The 18569-nt window shown below is 48.1% G+C and overlaps 1 long non-coding RNA gene and 1 pseudogene across 1 annotated transcript; one reads left to right on the top strand and one right to left on the bottom strand.

Moving 5' to 3' along the window:
- Nucleotides 1-1049, bottom strand: LOC119362275. Its single transcript, XR_005173280.1, has 4 exons — nt 844-1049; nt 639-670; nt 451-546; nt 1-56 (listed from the first exon to the last, which is right to left on the bottom strand). It is a non-coding gene; the product is annotated as an uncharacterized LOC119362275 (long non-coding RNA).
- An 814-nt stretch (nt 1050-1863) lies between these two features.
- Nucleotides 1864-4474, top strand: LOC119360536 (annotated as a pseudogene).
- The last annotated feature ends 14095 nt before the right edge of the window (nt 4475-18569 follow it).

The raw sequence follows: 18569 nt of genomic DNA, 5'->3' as shown, positions 1-18569 counted from the left end.
TTATGCTGCGGCGGCGGCACCCCACTGCTGCCATTCGAAATCTTCCTGGGTGCATCCTGAGAAGAAAAAAGAAAGTGTGAGGTAACGCAGATGCAAATTTGCCCATTCTTGAACTGCGCTGTCAAAATACTTTGTTATCCTTCATACAGTACTTCATAAACATGAAACAAAGTGAAAATCAAGTACATTCCCCTAGTGCTAAGGGTCATAAGAAGAGAACGGTATCTTCACAAAGCTAACACACAAGAGACACTACACCAAAAAAAGCTTGCCATTGCAGATCAGCCATTCCACTGAGCGTCATATGCTTAATTCCGAGTAGAATCAAGAAGCACCATAAACGATGATGACTAGACATCATTGAGGTCGCCATCACGGAACCATACAAATCTACTACTACTACAAAAGAGTCGACATCATGGATAAAAGGGGTATGGCAGCGCAGCCAACCTATATCGCTCGTTTGACAGGGACTGGATCGACAGCGCCACCGCCACCACCGCCACCAATCGGCTCCACGGGATCGAATGAATGAAAGACGACCTCCTAAATCCATACAAAATAAAAAAAAAATCAGCACGAATCTCTCACCGGCCCCGCTCCAACCGCAATGAAGGCGGAAACAAACAGTGCCACACCTGTCGGCGCCGCTCGTCCGTGGTCACGTAGCCTGCATCGCAAACCAGTCAAAAAAGAGGCGGTTAATAATTCAGAGACCACGGAGGTGCCCAGCCCAGATCCACCGGGAGGCAGGCGCGCGCGCGGGCGCATCCGCGCCGCATTCGCCGAGCCCCCAATCGGAGCGGGCGGGGGAGGAGAGGGAGAGGGGGAAGGGGCGGGTACCGGTGGGGGCGCGGTCGAAGATGAAGGCGAGGGGCACGAGCAGGAGCAGAGGACGAGCGCGAGCAGCACCAGGCGCGGGCCCCTCCGCCTCTGCGGCGGCGTCGCCTTCATCGGCTCCGGTCCCCGGCGGCGCCTCTACTGGTCATCGCAGTGGGAGTCGGTGCGGGCCAGCGGGGATGCTTCGAGTTGGGCGACGCAGTTGCGGGGTGGGGCAAATTTGACAATTTTGACCCGTGGACGAAATCAATTCACGGAATGAATGGCTCGTGAAACTATTTCACATGGCTGACCCTTTTGTGTAGCGCCCGCCATGACGGTGTCACACCCTACTGTGCAGCGCCCAGCTCGGAGGCGTTGCACACCAGTCCATCGTGACAGCCCCTGGGCCCGCACCCAGCAGTGCAGCGCCTCCGAGCTAGGCGCCACACATGTAATGTGCAGCGCCCGGCCCATAGGCGCTGCACTGTGACTTAGATGCCAGCCGCCCGCTCCCCCTCACCCCACCCCACCCATTCGTTCCAGGAGTTACAGAAGAGGCGCGCCGGCGGCTTCCTCCTCTCCCCCTCTCAATCCCCTCTCTCAAATCCTTCAGATCCGACGATTTGGTCCGTGCATTTCTTCGTCAATCCATTCTAGAAGGTACTTTCTTCCGATCCCCTTCTTTCTATCCATAGAAAATATGGTATTTTGAAGATTTGGAGAATCCTTGTTTGATTAGATTAGATTTGAATCTTGCATGTATTGGAATTTTGCATGTATTACAACCCTTGTTTGTTTGATTTGTGGAACCCTAGTTTAGTTTATGGAAGAGTTATTTGTATGAAGTAGGCATAGTTTATGGAAAAGTTATTTGTATGAAGTAGGCCTAGTCATTTGTGGAACCATAGTTTATTAGTTTTGTTTGATTTGGTATGGTTGGATACATAGATTGGTAAGTTTGCATCTAGTAGGCCTACTTTAGTTTATTTATATTCAAAAGATAATTGTGTTGACAAGAAAGCTTTCTTTCAAATTGTTGGGATGGTTTGGCTTCTCGATAATCACTGGGACAAACAACACCGGTCATACACTATGTCGGTGGAGCAGCGGGTAATAATGAAAGTTACCAGTGTTATGAGTTTCGTGTTTTTTTCAAACACATACCCCCCATATGTAATGATTTGTTTGTTTGCTCGTAGGAGCTTGCACCTCTGAAGCTTCGGGCTCACGGGGTCAACCTTGGGTGGATGCGCTATGATGAGCGGTACACACCGTATGTTAGGGAGACAGGACTTCTCCCTTTCATTCAGTTGGTCAGCCGGTCGACGCCACCCAACAATGCTCCAGCACTCACCGCGCTTATTGATCATTGGAGGCCGGAGACACACACTTTCCATATTTTCCATCTTCGGCCCGGGGAGATGACCGTGACACTCCAGGATATAGCTATGATCACTGGTCTTCCTATCGATGGGAATCCTCTATGTATGAGCACCGATTCTGATGGGTGGCGCGAGCAGATGTTTGCCCTTATCGGTATGGTTCCTCCGGAGCCTCGGGAACCAGAAGTAGAAGGCAAGAAGAAGGTTAGAGTCGCAGCCGGTGCTAGTTTCACGTGGATTGTATCGAACTTTAGTACTTGCCCTGAGGATGCTGATGAGGACACGGTCAAGACATATGCTCGTGTCTACATGTGGTACGTGATATCCAGGACTATGTTTGCTGATGGCACAGGCAAGAATGCTCCATGGATGTGGCTCAAGGCGTTGACCGTCTTCGATAGCAAATGGAGTTGGGGTTCGACGACACTGGCTTACTTGTATAGACAGGTATGAAGTTGTTTCTGTTTCACTTCATTGGTACATTATGAATCCAATCTTGCTGTTAATTCAACCATGTTCTTTTTTATGTGCAGTTGGATGAAGCCTGTTGTAGGCTATCTGGAGATATTGGTGGTTGTTTGCTCGCACTTTCCATATGGAGCTGGGAGCGTTTGCCGGTTGGACGACCGAAGACCGTGAAGTACGAGGATTGGGACGACAAAGGCGACCCACTACGACTCCCCACTTGGGCTTACAAGTGGGATGTGTTAAATGAGATGACGGATGATCTCTCGGTCATGTACAAGCTCTACAGGAGCGAGATGGACGCGATCACGCCTAAGTAGGTGAATCGACATTGCATAAGTGATTATGATGCTTCTATCATAACTCGATATCAATTTTGCATTCTATCCCATTTTGTAGGTTGAATGGGAACCGTATGGAAAAGGAGATAGCTTTGGGAACCCTATAGAGTTCAGGCTGAATTTGATGTGCATTAGGGATAGGGATCTCTGGCATATGCGGTGTCCACTCATATGCAACTGGGCGGTTGAGCTTCACCTGCCACATCGGGTGTTCCGCTAGTTTGGTTTGTTCCAGCCACACCCGCCAGAGTGGGAGGACACGGACATATTGCTACACGCGTAAGATATAATCAACCTCGAGCACTTAGCGGCTTCTCAGTGGTTTCGGTGATGCTAATATTCTGTTTCTAACTTGCAGGTTGGATAGGAAAAAGCAGCGGAAGATCAAGGATTGGGCCAAGCATCACAGCAAGTATGTCATACAGTTCACGCTTGCTGTGGAGCAAGCTAGGGCTGGAAAATGAGCCCAGCTTCATGAGCACTGCCCGATCGCGTTCAACAACTATCTCACATGGTTTCTTGCAAGCACCCGTGTGGAGGTATGCAAGCCGGCGTATGGTGAGGAGATTTTGGAAGAACCCACCGTTTTTGATGAGGTAGCCCAACACCAGTACAACGCATTAGTCAGGAAAGGCAACTCAGTGATCCCTTCAGCTCCAATGATGAACTTTGTGGTATTTGCCCTTTTTGCTTTTCCATTCACACTATTCACATATTCACTTGCCTAACACGTTAATACCGTTTCTGTTCATAGCGTGCCCAGATCAAGAAAGCAGCTGATGAGACCGACACTATTCTGGAAACAACCCCGGCTGGCAAAAGCGATGGGGAAGGTGCACTTCGAGCATTCATTAAGGTTCACATCTCCTTCAAACTAGCACTTAACATGTGTTGCTACGTTCGATGTCTCATTCACTTGTTCATGTTGCAGCGCCAGGGCCAAAAGTTAAGGCGGCTATCAAACCTTTTCGGTTGTCGTGACCCCGAGTATGTATCACCAGAACGTTCTAGGTCGGCGACACCATCAGATCCAACTTCTGGCAATGCTGATCCTTTGGAGGATGAGGATGTGGGTGTGGTCACCCAAGAGGTATGGCATGAGGATATATATCCAATTGTTGATTCATTGCTAACCGTATCCTCACACACGGTCTTTCCATATCTTTTGTTGATGCATAGGTTCCTGATGATATGACCTTTGGGACCTACAAGGTTCGGTCTGCATACGAGTTAAAGCCTAGGAAGGGAATCAACAAATACACACCTGAGGACTTCACCCAAAGAGGCAAAAGGACGGTCGGCACCTCGCGGATGGCTGCTTTGGATGACTATTTGGATGACGAAGTGGATGACGTGGAGGTACCGGAGCCGGAGCCGGAGCCGGAGCGGGTTCCTCTTCCTAGGAAGGTGAAGAAGATAAGTGTCAAGAGGGGGGGAGGAGCCAGCAAGCGCTCAAGGAACTAGTCGTCGTCCTCTTTTAGTAATGTTCACTCTATGTTGGTGGTAGCTCTATGTTGAACTCTATGTTGGTGGTAATGTCGAACTTGTCGTGATTGTCACTCTATGTGTTGAACTCTATGTGTAAAACTCTATGTTGGTGGTAATGTTCAACTTGAAGCTCTCAGTAATGTCGTGGTGGGAATTGTTTGTATGTATTAGCTCATAGTAATAGTTAAATTAGTGCTTATTCTGTGATGCAAATATCTGTGACTTGAAATGACCTAGTTAGAGGGACAAAAAAACTGGAGCAACAAAGAGCAACAGAAGGTTGGACAAGTTATAGACCTGTGTGGCGCCTAGCTGGGAGGCGCCACACTCCATAGTGGCACTATGGAGTGTGGCGCCTCCCAGCTAGGCGCCACATAGGTCTGTAACTTGTCCAACCTTCTGTTGCTCTCTGGATAGCTATAGACCTGTGTGGCGCCTAGCTGGGAGGCGCCACACTCCATAGTGCAGCGCCTACCTCTTAGGCGTTGCACTTGGACTTAGTGATTTTTTTAGCATATGCAAACATAGTAAGATGATGTGAAGTAGGATTGATACATAGCAAGCAAACAACTATGAAGAGAACATATGCAGACACATAGTAGTTCATAACACATAGTACTTCACGACACATAGTAGTTCTTACAACCAAATCGAGGAGGAGACATAGTAGGTCACGACACATAGTAGTTCTTACAACCAAATCGAGGAGGAGACATAATGGTTCACGACACATAGTAGTTCACAACCACATCGAGGAGGAGACATAGTTCATGACACACAGTAGCTCTATTGCGTAGAGCAAGGCCCCTTTCCCTTCTTCTTCTTCCTCTCTTCCTCCTCTTCCTCCTCCCTTTTTCTTATGAGGTGAGCCTCCTTAACCACCCTCTCCATGAATATCTGATTCTCCCTCTCTTCTTTTTCAGCTGCAATTGCCCAAAGCTTCATGGTTTTTTCTTGAAAATCCTTTAGACGCTTCTTCTGTACCTCCTCACATTTCCTCACCAACACTTCCTCCCTAGCGCGCATCACATTTGACGCTCTCTCTCTTCTCTTCCTCTCCGTCTCAAGCTCCTCTTCCTTCTTCTTCTTTAGCTTGGCTGCATCCTCCTCTCTAAGCTTCTTGGCAGCCTTCTCCCACCATCCCGCCATCTCATCTTCGCCATCCTCCTTCATCGTTGGTTTGTTGGGTTGGGAAGCCGCCATACCTACAATGAGTGAAACATAATGGTTAGTAGGGACAATAAGAACAAATGGAAGAACATATGAAAAAGAAGAACATGTGAAAAACAAGAACATATGATACATTATAGTTAGTGAGGAACATATGGAAATGATCCATCTAGGTATCCAAACATTCCTCTATAACAAACTTGCCCTTGTCCATCACTGCGGCCAAGTCCACCACCAAGGCCAAGACCATCACCAAGGCCTAGACCATCACCACGGCCATTACCACCTCCACGAGCTCTACCACCACCACGACCTAGACCACCACCACGAGCTCTACCACCACCACGGCCTCTTGTAAGTCCTAGTTGCCGACCTCTTTGTTGCCTAGATCCTCTTTGGCTAACACTTGGTTGGCTTGGCACTTGTTGGCTACCACTTGGTTGCCTTGGCACTTGTTGGCTACCACTAGGTTGGCTACCACTTGGTTGGCTTGGCACTTGTTGACTACCACTTGGTTGCCTTGGCACTTGTTGGCTACCACTTGGTTGCCTTGGCACTTGTTGGCTACCGCGTGGTTGCCTTCGCACTTGTTGGCTACCTCTTGGTTGGCTTGGCACTTGTTGGCTACCACTTGGTTGGCTCCCTTGTGTACTTCCTTGTTGGCTTGTGCTTGCATCATTTTTCTTGGACCTTTTCCTTGGTTTCGTACATTTTCTTTTGTTGTGGCCCTGACCTTTGCACTCCCCACAACGGGAGCTCTCACGAGGCTCTTGGAATTGGTCGTTGCCCGCTTCGCGGCGGCCACCATGGCCCCATCCGTCCATTTCGCCTCTAAGACGCTTTGTCTGACGTCTACCCCGTTTAACAACCTTCAACTCCGGATCCGGCCATAGTTGAACTCCATGATACTCCGGCCATTGTGATTGGTCAAAGTACGGGTGAAAGCGGGGAGCCCATGTTTTCTTGACCGTCATAATTGAGAACTCCGACTCCCTCATGGTGCGTGGGTGATTGATGACCACATTCCTAACGCGACCGGCGGTATACAAGTGTGAGCATTGGAGATGAAGCAACAATGGCCTCCCGCAGGTGCAATCACATTGTGTTAACGACACCTTGAAAGCCCGACCTCCATGTTGCCGGCCATCATTTGTGGTTCCTCCTGGCTCTTTCACTTCGTACTTCCACTCTTTGTTGTCATACAATATAGCTTCTTCTGACTCCGCCTTCCGTGATTGAAATACCAACCATTCATCAACTTTGGGTGGCACCTTTGAGCACCCTATTGAAGCATTCGGCCATATTGCTTGTCATTTGACCGTATCTCCGGCCATCTTCATCAAAAGCACGTGCCCACTTGTTCCGATATTGAATGTGCCTATTGAGAAAGTCTTGACCCCCGGGATCAAGCTTTTTGTGTGCGAGCAATTTGTTGTACAAAGTGGCGAAGCGCCTATCGGAGAAAGCGAGACAACAATCTTGAAGATCGTCGGCCAACTCCTTAAGGCCACATGCCCTATAGAAGTTCGAACAAAAGTGCCTCATGCACCATCGATGATGCAACGGAGCATGCCCGGGAATGTCAATCTCCACCGCGTTAAGAATTCCTGGATGCCGATCCGATATGACACAAATTTCCCTTTGAGCGGGTAACACCTTCGTCCTCAAAAGATGCAGAAACCACTCCCAGTTGTCATTGTTTTCCACCTCAACCAAAGCAAATGCCAATGGCAACACCCGGTTATTGGCATCACTTGCTATCGCAACCAACAAGGTGCCCTTGTATTGTCCGGTCAAGAACGTGCCATCAATTGCGATGACTGGTCTACAATGTTCGAAAGCCCTCACACATTGCTCGAACGCCCAAAAAGCACGGCCAAATATTCTGACTTTCCTTCCTTCATGAACCGTTGTTTGGTGCCCATGAGGCTCGACCACATGAACCATGCCCGGGTTTGTTGCGGCCATGGCTAACAACAACCTAGGGATTCGGTTGTATGCTTCCTCCCATGTACCATACAACATCTTAAATGCGGCTTGCTTCGCCTTCCATGCCTTGCCGTACTTCACCTTGTAATGAAAGATGGCTTTCACAAGGTCAATGACATGTTGGACGCTCATTGTTGGAAGTGTGGATATTGAGTTGGAGAACCTGTAAGTGATGAACTCGGACGTGAGTTGTTTGTGGTCTTGAGACACGATCTTGCCATCCACCCTCTTGCCTTGGCACATGTGAGTTGGCACACAACTCACTACATGCCAACTTGGACCTCCTTTCCATGGTCTTGCACGCACAATCCATGGACATATTTCATCTTCACATGCACATGCAACCGTGTAGCGCACATTGACGTCCGAGTGCACCACCTTGTGTGGACGATAATGCGTAACCGAGTAGTTGTCGAGCCACATTTTCAATTCCAACAAGGTGTCGAACTTAGAACCTTTAGCAATCCGGTTCTTGTCGTCTCCCAAATCACGGTGAGAGCTTGGCCTAACCCCAAGAGGTACACATTGGCCACCATCTACCACGGCTTCATCCGCGAGACTAACATCCTTGAACAATGTAGTCCGATGATCCCGACCAAATACCTTCTCGAAAGCTTCGGCATCCTTCACTGTGAACCCCTCCGCATCAACTTGTTCATCGGGACCATCGTCATCCGAGTCCGATGCATATGCACGGGAAAAAGGGATGGAATGGTCCATTGTCTCTTGCAAATGATATTTGTCGAGATCACCCACATTGTTGTCATGGAGATCAACTTCATTGTCATCATCCGCATACTCATCATTGTCCTCTTGCAAAGCTTCATCTTGGTTGTTTGTAAAAGGGCTCAATATTGGCCTCACTTCTTGGGTCAAAAGAGGTTCAACAATTTCATCTCGCTTCAAGGGTGGGGGGCTACTAGCAACCAAAGGGGAGGGGTTCCGGTTCAAGTCCAAATGCAAACTTGAATCAACCTTCTTCGTTGCAAATAACTCAAGAGCCTTGTCTAGTGATTCGGTCACCGTCTCCTTGTATGCAACCCAACGTTGCTCCGAGTTGACATGCATTGTCTTCCAACGGATGTGCATTCCGAAACCAACATTATGCCTTCCCTCCAACTCTATGATATCACTAGGGTCCATCCAATTCAAATCTTTCCTAACTTGTTGCAAGAGCTCCGCATAGCTAGGACTACTATAAAACACCATGTCAAGCTCATCCAGGTCCGGTTCTATATTGCCTTTCAAAAAGGCGTCTTTGTGCCCATGATGAACAAACACACATGTTCTTCCCATCCCTATAAGCATTCCAAGAAACACAAGGTAACATTGCTTTCATGAGTACTAATCCAAGGATTAACACGGAATAGAAACCCTAATATATATATCAACCAACAACCCTAACCCTAATCATAACCCTAACCCTAACCATAACCATATGTTGGGGAACGTTGCAGAAAATTAAAAATTTTCCTACGGTTCCACCAAGATCCATCTATGAGTTCATCTAAGCAACGAGTCATGGGAGAGAGTTTGCATCTACATACCACTTGTAGATCGCGTACGGAAGCGTTCGAGGGAACGGTGATGATGGAGTCGTATTCGTCGTGATTCAGATCACCGATGACCAAGTGCTGAACGGACAGCACCTCCGCGTTCAACACACGTACGGTACGGGCGACGTCTCCTCCTTCTTGATCCAGCAAGGGGGAAGGAGAGGTTGAGGAAGAAGGCTCCAGCAGCAGCACGACGGCGTGATGATGGTGGAGAGGCAGTACTCCGACAGGGCTTCGCCAAGCACTCGACGGAGGAGGAGAGGTGTTGGTGAGGGGAGGGGCTGCGCCTTGGATCAGCTTTTCAGCCCTCCCCTCACCCCTCTATTTATAGGGGAAGGGGGAAGGGGGCCAGCCCCGTCTAGATGAGATCTAGAGGGGGGGGCAGCAGCCAGGGAGGGGGGCTTGCCCCCCAAGCAAGGGGGGTGCGCCCCCACTAGGGTTCCCCTCCCAACCCTAGGTGCATGGGCCCAAAGGGGGGGCGCCCAGCCCTCCAGGGGCTGGCTCCTGCCCCACGCGGCCCATGTGGCCCCCCGGGAGGGGTGGCCCCTCCCGGTGGACCCCCGGAACCCTTCCGGTGGCCCCGGTACAATACCGATATGCCCCTGAAACTTTCCGGTGTCCGTATGACAACTTCCCATATATAAATCTTCACCTCCGGACCCTTTCGGAAATCCTCGTGACGTCCGGGATCTCATCCGGGACTTCGAACAACATTCGGTAATAACATACAAGTCTTCCTTATAACCCTAGCGTCACCGAACCTTAAGTGTGTAGACCCTACGGGTTTGGGAGACATGCAGGCATGACCGAGATGACTCTCCGGTAAATAACCAACAGCGGGATCTAGATACCCATGTTGGCTCCCACATGCTCCTTGATGATCTCATCGGATGAACCACGATGTCGAGGATTCAAACAACCCCGTATCCTATTCCCTTTGTCAGACGGTATGTTACTTGCCCGAGACTCGATCGTCGGTATCCCAATACCTCGTTCAGCCTCATTACCGGCAAGTCACTTTACTCGTACTGCAATGCATGATCCCGTGACCAGACACTTGGTCACTTTGAGCTCATTATGATGATGCACTACCGAGTGGGCCCAGTGATACCTCTCTGTAATACGGAGTGACAAATCCCTGTCTCGATCCGTGTCAACCCAACAGACACTTTCGGAGATACCTGTAGTGCACCTTTATAGTCACCCAGTTACGTTGTGACATTTGGTACACCCAAAGCACTCCTACGGTATCCGGGAGTTACACGATCTCATGGTCTAAGGAAGAGATACTTGACATTGGAAAAGCTCTAGCAAAACGAACTACACGATCTTGTGCTATGCTTAGGATTGGGTCTTGTCCATCACATCATTCTCCCAATGATGTGATCCCGTTGTCAACGACATCTAATGTCCATAGTCAGGAAACCATGACTATCTGTTGACCAACGAGCGCTAGTCAACTAGAGGCTTACTAGCGACGTATTGTGGTCTATGTATTCACACGTGTATTACGATTTCCGGATAATACAGTTATAGCATGAATAAAAGACAATTATCATGAACAAGGAAATATAATAATAATCCTTTTATTGTTGCCTCTAGGGCATATTTCCAACAGTCTCCCACTTGCACTAGAGTCAATAATCTAGTTACATTGTGATGAATGGAACACCCATAGAGTTCTGGTGTTGATCATGTTTTGCTCGCGAAAGAGGTTTAGTCAACGGATCTGCGACATTCAGATCCGTATGTACTTTGCAAATATCTATGTCTCCATCTTGAACATTTTCACGGATGGAGTTGAAACGATGCTTGATGTGCCTGGTCTTCTTGTGAAACCTGGGCTCCTTGGCAAGGGCAATAGCTCCAGTGTTGTCACAAAAGAGTTTGATCGGCCCCGACGCATTGGGTATGACTCCTAGGTCGGTGATGAACTCCTTCATCCATATTGCTTCATGCGCTGCCTCCGAGGCTGCCATGTACTCCGCTTCACATGTAGATCCCGCCACGACGCTCTGCTTGCAGCTGCACCAGCTTACTGCTCCACCATTCAACATAAACATGTATTCGGTTTGTGACTTAGAGTCATCCAGATCTGTGTCAAAGCTAGCATCGATGTAACCCTTTACGACGAGCTCTTCGTCACCTCCATAAACGAGAAACATGTCATTTGTCCTTTTCAGGTACTTCAGGATATTCTTGACCGCTGTCCAGTGTTCCTTGCCGGGATTACTTTGGTACCTTCCTACCAAACTTACGGCAAGGTTTACATCAGGCCTGGTACACAGCATGGCATACATAATAGATCCTATGGCTGAGGCATAGGGGATGACACTCATCTCTTCCTTATCTTTTGCCGTGGTCGGGCATTGAGCCGAGCTCAATCTCACACCTTGCAATACAGGCAAGAACCCTTTCTTGGACTGATCCATTTTGAACTTCTTCAAAATCTTATCAAGGTATGTGCTTTGTGAAAGACCTATGAGGCGTCTCGATCTGTCCCTATAGATCTTGATGCCTAATATGTAAGCAGCTTCTCCAAGGTCCTTCATTGAAAAACACTTATTCAAGTAGGCCTTAATGCTGTCCAAGAATTCTATATCATTTCCCATCAAAAGTATGTCATCTACATACAATATGAGAAATGCTACAGAGCTCCCAATCACTTTCTTGTAAACGCAGGCTTCTCCATAAGTCTGCATAAACCCAAACTCTTTGATCATCTCATCAAAGCGAATGTTCCAACTCCGAGATGCTTGCACCAGCCCATAAATGGATCGCTGGAGCTTGCATACTTTGTTAGCATTCTTAGGATCGACAAAACCTTCTGGCTGCATCATATACAGCTCTTCCTTAAGATAACCGTTAAGGAATGCCGTTTTGACGTCCATCTGCCATATCTCATAATCATAGTATGCGGCAATTGCTAACATGATTCGGATGGACTTGAGCTTCGCTACGGGAGAGAAAGTCTCATCGTAGTCAATCCCTTGAACTTGCCGATAACCCTTAGCGACAAGTCGAGCTTTATAGATGGTGACATTACCATCCGCGTCCGTCTTCTTCTTAAAGATCCATTTGTTTTCTATCGCTCGCCGATCATCGGGCAAGTCAGTCAAAGTCCATACTTTGTTTTCATACATGGATTCTATCTCGGATTGCATGGCTTCAAGCCATTTGTTTGGAATCTGGGCCCGCCATCGCTTCTTCATAGCTCGAAGGTTCACCGTTGTCCAACAACATGATTTCCAGGACAGGGTTGCCATACCACTTTGGTGTGGAACGTGTCCTTGTGGACCTACGAAGTTCAGTAGCAACTTGATCCGAAGTACCTTGATCATCATCATTAATTTCCTCTCCAGTCGGTGTAGGCACCACAGGAACATTTTCCTGACCTGCACTACTTTCTGGTTCAAGAGGTAGTACTTCATCGAGTTCTACTTTCCTCCCACTTACTCCTTTCGAGAGAAACTCTTTTTCCAGAAAGGATCCGTTCTTGGCCACAAAGATCTTGCCCTCAGATCTTAAGTAGAAGGTATACCCAATGGTTTCCTTGGGGTATCCTATGAAGAAGCATTTTTCCGACTTGGGTTCGAGCTTTTCAGGTTGTAATTTCTTGACATAAGCATCGCATCCCCAAACTTTTAGAAACGACAGCTTAGGTTTCTTCCCAAACCATAATTCATACGGTGTCGTCTCAAAGGATTTAGACGGTGCCCTATTTAAAGTGAATGTAGCTGTCTCTAGAGCGTATCCCCAAAATGATAGCGGTAAATCGGTAAGAGACATCATAGATTGCACCATATCCAATAGAGTGCGATTACGACGTTCGGACACACCGTTTTGCTGAGGTGTTCCAGGAGGCGTGAGTTGTGAAACGATTCCACATTTTCTTAAGTGTGCACCAAATTCGTGACTTAAGTATTCTCCTCCACGATCTGATCGTAAGAACTTTATCTTTCGGTCACGTTGATTCTCTACTTCATTCTGAAATTCCTTGAACTTTTCAAAGGTCTCAGACTTGTGTTTCATCAAGTAGACATACCCATATCTACTCAAGTCATCAGTGAGAGTGAGAACATAACGATATCCTCCGCGAGCCTCAACGCTCATTGGACCGCACACATCGGTATGTATGATTTCCAATAAGTTGGTTGCTCGCTCCATTGTCCCGGAGAACGGAGTCTTGGTCATTTTGCCCAAGAGGCATGGTTCGCATGTGTCAAATGATTCATAATCGAGAGACTCTAAAAGTCCATCAGCATGGAGCTTCTTCATGCGCTTGACACCAATGTGACCAAGGCGGCAGTGCCACAAGTATGTGGGACTATCGTTATCAACTTTACATCTTTTGGTATTCACACTATGAAGTAACATTGCGTTCGAGATTCATTAAGAATAAACCATTGACCATCGGGGCATGACCATAAAACATATCTCTCATATAAATAGAACAACCATTATTCTCGGATTTAAATGAGTAGCCATCTCGCATCAAACGAGATCCAGATACAATGTTCATGCTCAAACTTGGCACTAAATAACAATTATTGAGGTTTAAAACTAATCCCGTAGGTAAATGTAGAGGTAGCGTGCCAACGGTGATCACATCGACCTTGGAACCATTCCCGACGCGCATCGTCACCTCGTCCTTCGCCAGTCTCCGCTTATTCCGCAGCTCCTGCTGTGATTTACAAATGTGGGCAACGGCACAGGTATCAAATACCCAGGAGTTACTACAAGTACTGGTAAGGTACACATCAATTACATGTATATCATATATACCTTTAGTGTTGCCGGCCTTCTTGTCCGCTAAGTACTTGGGGCAGTTCCGCTTTCATGACCCTTCCCCTTGCAATAAAAGCACTCAGTCTCAGGCTTGGGTCCATTCTTTGACTTCTTCCCGGCAATTGGCTTACCAGGCGCGGCAACATCTTTGCCGTCCTTCTTGAAGTTCTTCTTACCCTTGCCCTTCTTGAACTTAGTGGTCTTATTGACCATCAACACTTGATGCTCTTTCTTGATTTCAACCTCTGCTGACTTCAGCATTGAAAATACTTCAGGAATGGTCTTCACCATCCCCTGCATATTGTAGTTCAACACAAAGCTCTTGTAGCTCGGTGGGAGCGACTGAAGGATTCTGTCAATGACCGCCTCTTCCGGGAGGTTGATCTCCAACTGGGACAGGCGGTTGTGCAACCCAGACATTTTGAGTAAGTGCTCACTGACAGAACTGTTTTCCTCCATCTTACAACTATAGAACTTGTCGGAGACTTCATATCTCTCGACCCGGGCATGAGCTTGGAAAACCATTTTCAGCTCCTCGAACATCTCATATGCTCCGTGCTTCTCAAAACGCATTTGGAGCCCCGGTTCTAAGCTGTAAAGCATGCCGCACTGAACGAGGGAGTAATCATCAGCACGTGACTGCCAAGTGTTCATAACATCTTGGTTCTCTGGGATGGGTGCTTGACCTAGCGGTGCATCTAGGACATAATCTTTCTTGGCTGCTATGAGGATAATCCTCAGGTTCCGGACCCAGTCCGAATAGTTGCTGCCATCATCTTTCAGCTTGGTTTTCTCTAGGAACGCGTTGAAGTTCATGTTGACATGAGCGTTGGCCATTTGATCTACAAGACATATTTTGCAAAGGTTTTAGACTAAGTTCATGATAATTAAGTTCATCTAATCAAATTATTTAATGAACTCCCACTCAGATTAGACATCCCTCTAGTCATCTAAGTGTTACACGATCCGAGTCGACTAGGCCGTGTCCGATCATCACGTGAGACGGACTAGTCATCATCGGTGAACATCTCCATGTTGATCGTATCTTCCATACGACTCATGTTCGACCTTTCGGTCTCTTGTGTTCCAAGGCCATGTCTGTACATGCTAGGCTCGTCAAGTTAACCCTAAGTGTTTCTGCTCGTGTAAAACTGTCTTACACCCGTTGTATGTGAATGTAAGGATCTATCACACCCGATCATCACGTGGTGCTTCGAAACGACGAACTTTAGCAATGGCGCACAGTTAGGGGGAACACTTTCTTGAAATTGTTATAAGGGATCATCTTATTTACTACCATCGTTCTAAGTAAACAAGATGCATAAAACATAATAAACATCACATGCAATTATATAAAGTAGTGACATGATATGGCCAATATCATATAGCTCCTTCGATCTCCATCTTCGGGGCTCCATGATCATCTTCGTCACCGGCATGACACCATGATCTCCATCATCATGATCTCCATCATCGTGTCTTCATGAAGTTGTCACGCCAATGACTACTTCTACTTCTATGGCTAACGCGTTTAGCAATAAAGTAAAGTAATTTACATGGCGTTCTTCAATGACACGCAGGTCATACAAAAATAAAGACAACTCCTATGGCTCCTGCCGGTTGTCATACTCATCGACATGCAAGTCGTGATTCCTATTACATGAACATGATCTCATACATCACAATATATCATTCATCATTCATCACAACTTCTGGCCATATCACATCACATGACAATTGCTGCAAAAACAAGTTAGACGTCCTCTAATTGTTGTTGCATCTTTTACGTGGCTGCAATTGGGTTCTAGCAAGAACGTTTTCTTACCTACGAATAACCACAACCTGATTTTGTCAACTTCTATTTACCCTTTATAAGGATCCTTTTCATCTAATCAGCTCCAACTAAAGTAGGAGAGACAGACACCCGCTAGCCACCTTATGCAACTAGTGCATGTCAGTCGGTGGAACCTGTCTCACGTAAGCGTACGTGTAAGGTCGGTCCGGGCCGCTTCATCCCACAATACCGCTGAAGCAAGAAAAGACTAGTAGCGGCAAGCAAGTTGACAAGATCTACGCCCACAACAAAATTGTGTTCTACTCGTGCAATAGAGAACTACACATAGACCTAGCTCATGATGCCACTGTTGGGGAACGTTGCAGAAAATTAAAATTTTTCCTACGGTTTCACCAAGATCCATCTATGAGTTCATCTAAGCAACGAGTCATGGGAGAGAGTTTGCATCCACATACCACTTGTAGATCGCGTACGGAAGCGTTCGAGGGAACGGTGATGATGGAGTCGTACTCGTCGTGATTCAGATCACCGATGACCAAGTGCTGAACGGACAGCACCTCCGCGTTCAACACACGTACGGTACGGGCGACATCTCCTCCTTCTTGATCCAGCAAGGGGGAAGGAGAGGTTGAGGAAGAAGGCTCCAGCAGCAGCACGACGGCGTGATGATGGTGGAGAGGCAGTACTCCGACAGGGCTTCGCCAAGCACTCGACGGAGGAGGAGAGGTGTTGGGGAGGGGAGGGGCTGCGCCTTGGATCAGCTTTTCAGCCCTCCCCTCACCCCTATATTTATAGGGGAAGGGGGAAGGGGGCCGGCCCCCTCTAGATGAGATCTAGAGGGGGGGCGGCGGCCAGGGAGGGGGGCTTGCCCCCCAAGCAAGGGGGGTGCGCCCCCACTAGGGTTCCCCCCCCAACCCTAGGCGCATGGGCCCAAAGGGGGGGGCGCCCAGCCCTCCAGGGGCTGGCTCCTGCCCCACCCGGCCCATGTGGCCCCCCGGGAGGGGTGGCCCCTCCCGGTGGACCCCCGGAACCTTTCCGGTGGCCCCGGTACAATACCGATATGCCCCTGAAACTTTCCGGTGTCCGTATGACAACTTCCCATATATAAATCTTCACCTCTGGACCCTTTCGGAACTCCTCGTGACGTTCGGGATCTCATCCGGGACTCCGAACAACATTCGGTAATCACATACAAGTCTTCCTTATAACCCTAGCGTCACCGAACCTTAAGTGTGTAGACCCTACGGGTTCGGGAGACATGCAGACATGACCGAGATGGCTCTCCAGTCAATAACCAACAGCGGGATCTGGATACCCATGTTGGCTCCCAAATGCTCCTCGACGATCTCATCGAATGAACCACGATGTCGAGGATTCAAACAACCCCGTATCCTATTCCCTTTGTCAGACGGTATGTTACTTGCCCGAGACTCGATCGTCGTTATCCCAATACCTCGTTCAGTCTCGTTACCGGCAAGTCACTTTACTCGTACCGCAATGCATGATCCCGTGACCAGACACTTGGTCACTTTGAGCTCATTATGATGATGCACTACCGAGTGGGCCCAGTGATACCTCTCCGTAATACGGAGTGACAAATCCCTGTCTCGATCCGTGTCAACCCAACAGACACTTTCGGAGATACCTGTAGTGCACCTTTATAGTCACCCAGTTACGTTGTGACGTTTGGTACACCCAAAGCACTCCTACGGTATCCGGGAGTTACACGATCTCATGGTCTAAGGAAGAGATACTTGACATTGGAAAAGCTCTAGCAAAACGAACTACACGATCTTTTGCTATGCTTAGGATTGGGTCTTGTCCATCACATCATTCTCCCAATGATGTGATCCCGTTGTCAATGACATCTAATGTCCATAGTCAGGAAACCATGACTATCTGTTGACCAACGAGCTAGTCAACTAGAGGCTTACTAGCGACGTATTGTGGTCTATGTATTCACACGTGTATTACGATTTCCGGATAATACAGTTATAGCATGAATAAAAGACAATTATCATGAACAAGGAAATATAATAATAATCCTTTATTATTGCCTCTAGGGCATATTTCCAACACCATAACCATAACCCTAGCCCTAAACCTAACCCTAGCACCCAACATAAGAACACCCATAAGAATAACCCTAGCATAGTAACAAAGCCTAATCATAGAAATTGGCAAACAAACATCACACATCTCCATGCGAATCTCTAGATCCAAAGAAAACTAGGGTTTCCCCAAACTAGCAACAAATGAGCAATGGGAGAACTTTACTTGGATAAAAAAAAGGGGATCGGAGAAGATTACCTTGAGGGAGGGTTTGACTTCGAAATCCACGGACAAATTCTTCAAATATGCAAGATTTGGGAGAGGATTTGAGAGGGGGAGAGAGTGGGAGAGGGGGCAAAGCTCGGGTCGGAGTGTGTGGTGTGGGGGGAGTGGGGGAGGGGGGCAGCCAAGTGGCTGGATAAGTCACAGTGCAGCGCCTCCGCGCTGGGCGTTGCACTTTAAATGTGTGGCGCCTACCTCGGAGGCTCTGCACATTACATGTGTGGCGCCTAGCTCGGAGGCGCTGTACTGCTGGGTGCGGGCCCAGGGGCTGCCACGGTGGACTGGTGTGCAACGCCTCCGAGCTGGGCGCTGCACAGTAGGGTGTGGCGTCGTCGTGGCGGGCGCTACACAAAAGGGTCAGGCGTGTGAAATAGTTTCACGGGCAGTTCATTCCGTGAATTGATTTCGTCCATAGGTCAAAATTGTCAAATTTGCCGCC

This window comes from Triticum dicoccoides, chromosome 2B, assembly GCF_002162155.2.
Source record: "Triticum dicoccoides isolate Atlit2015 ecotype Zavitan chromosome 2B, WEW_v2.0, whole genome shotgun sequence".
Lineage (NCBI taxonomy): Eukaryota > Viridiplantae > Streptophyta > Magnoliopsida > Poales > Poaceae > Triticum > Triticum dicoccoides.
This window is presented reverse-complemented; position numbering and strand designations above follow the sequence as displayed.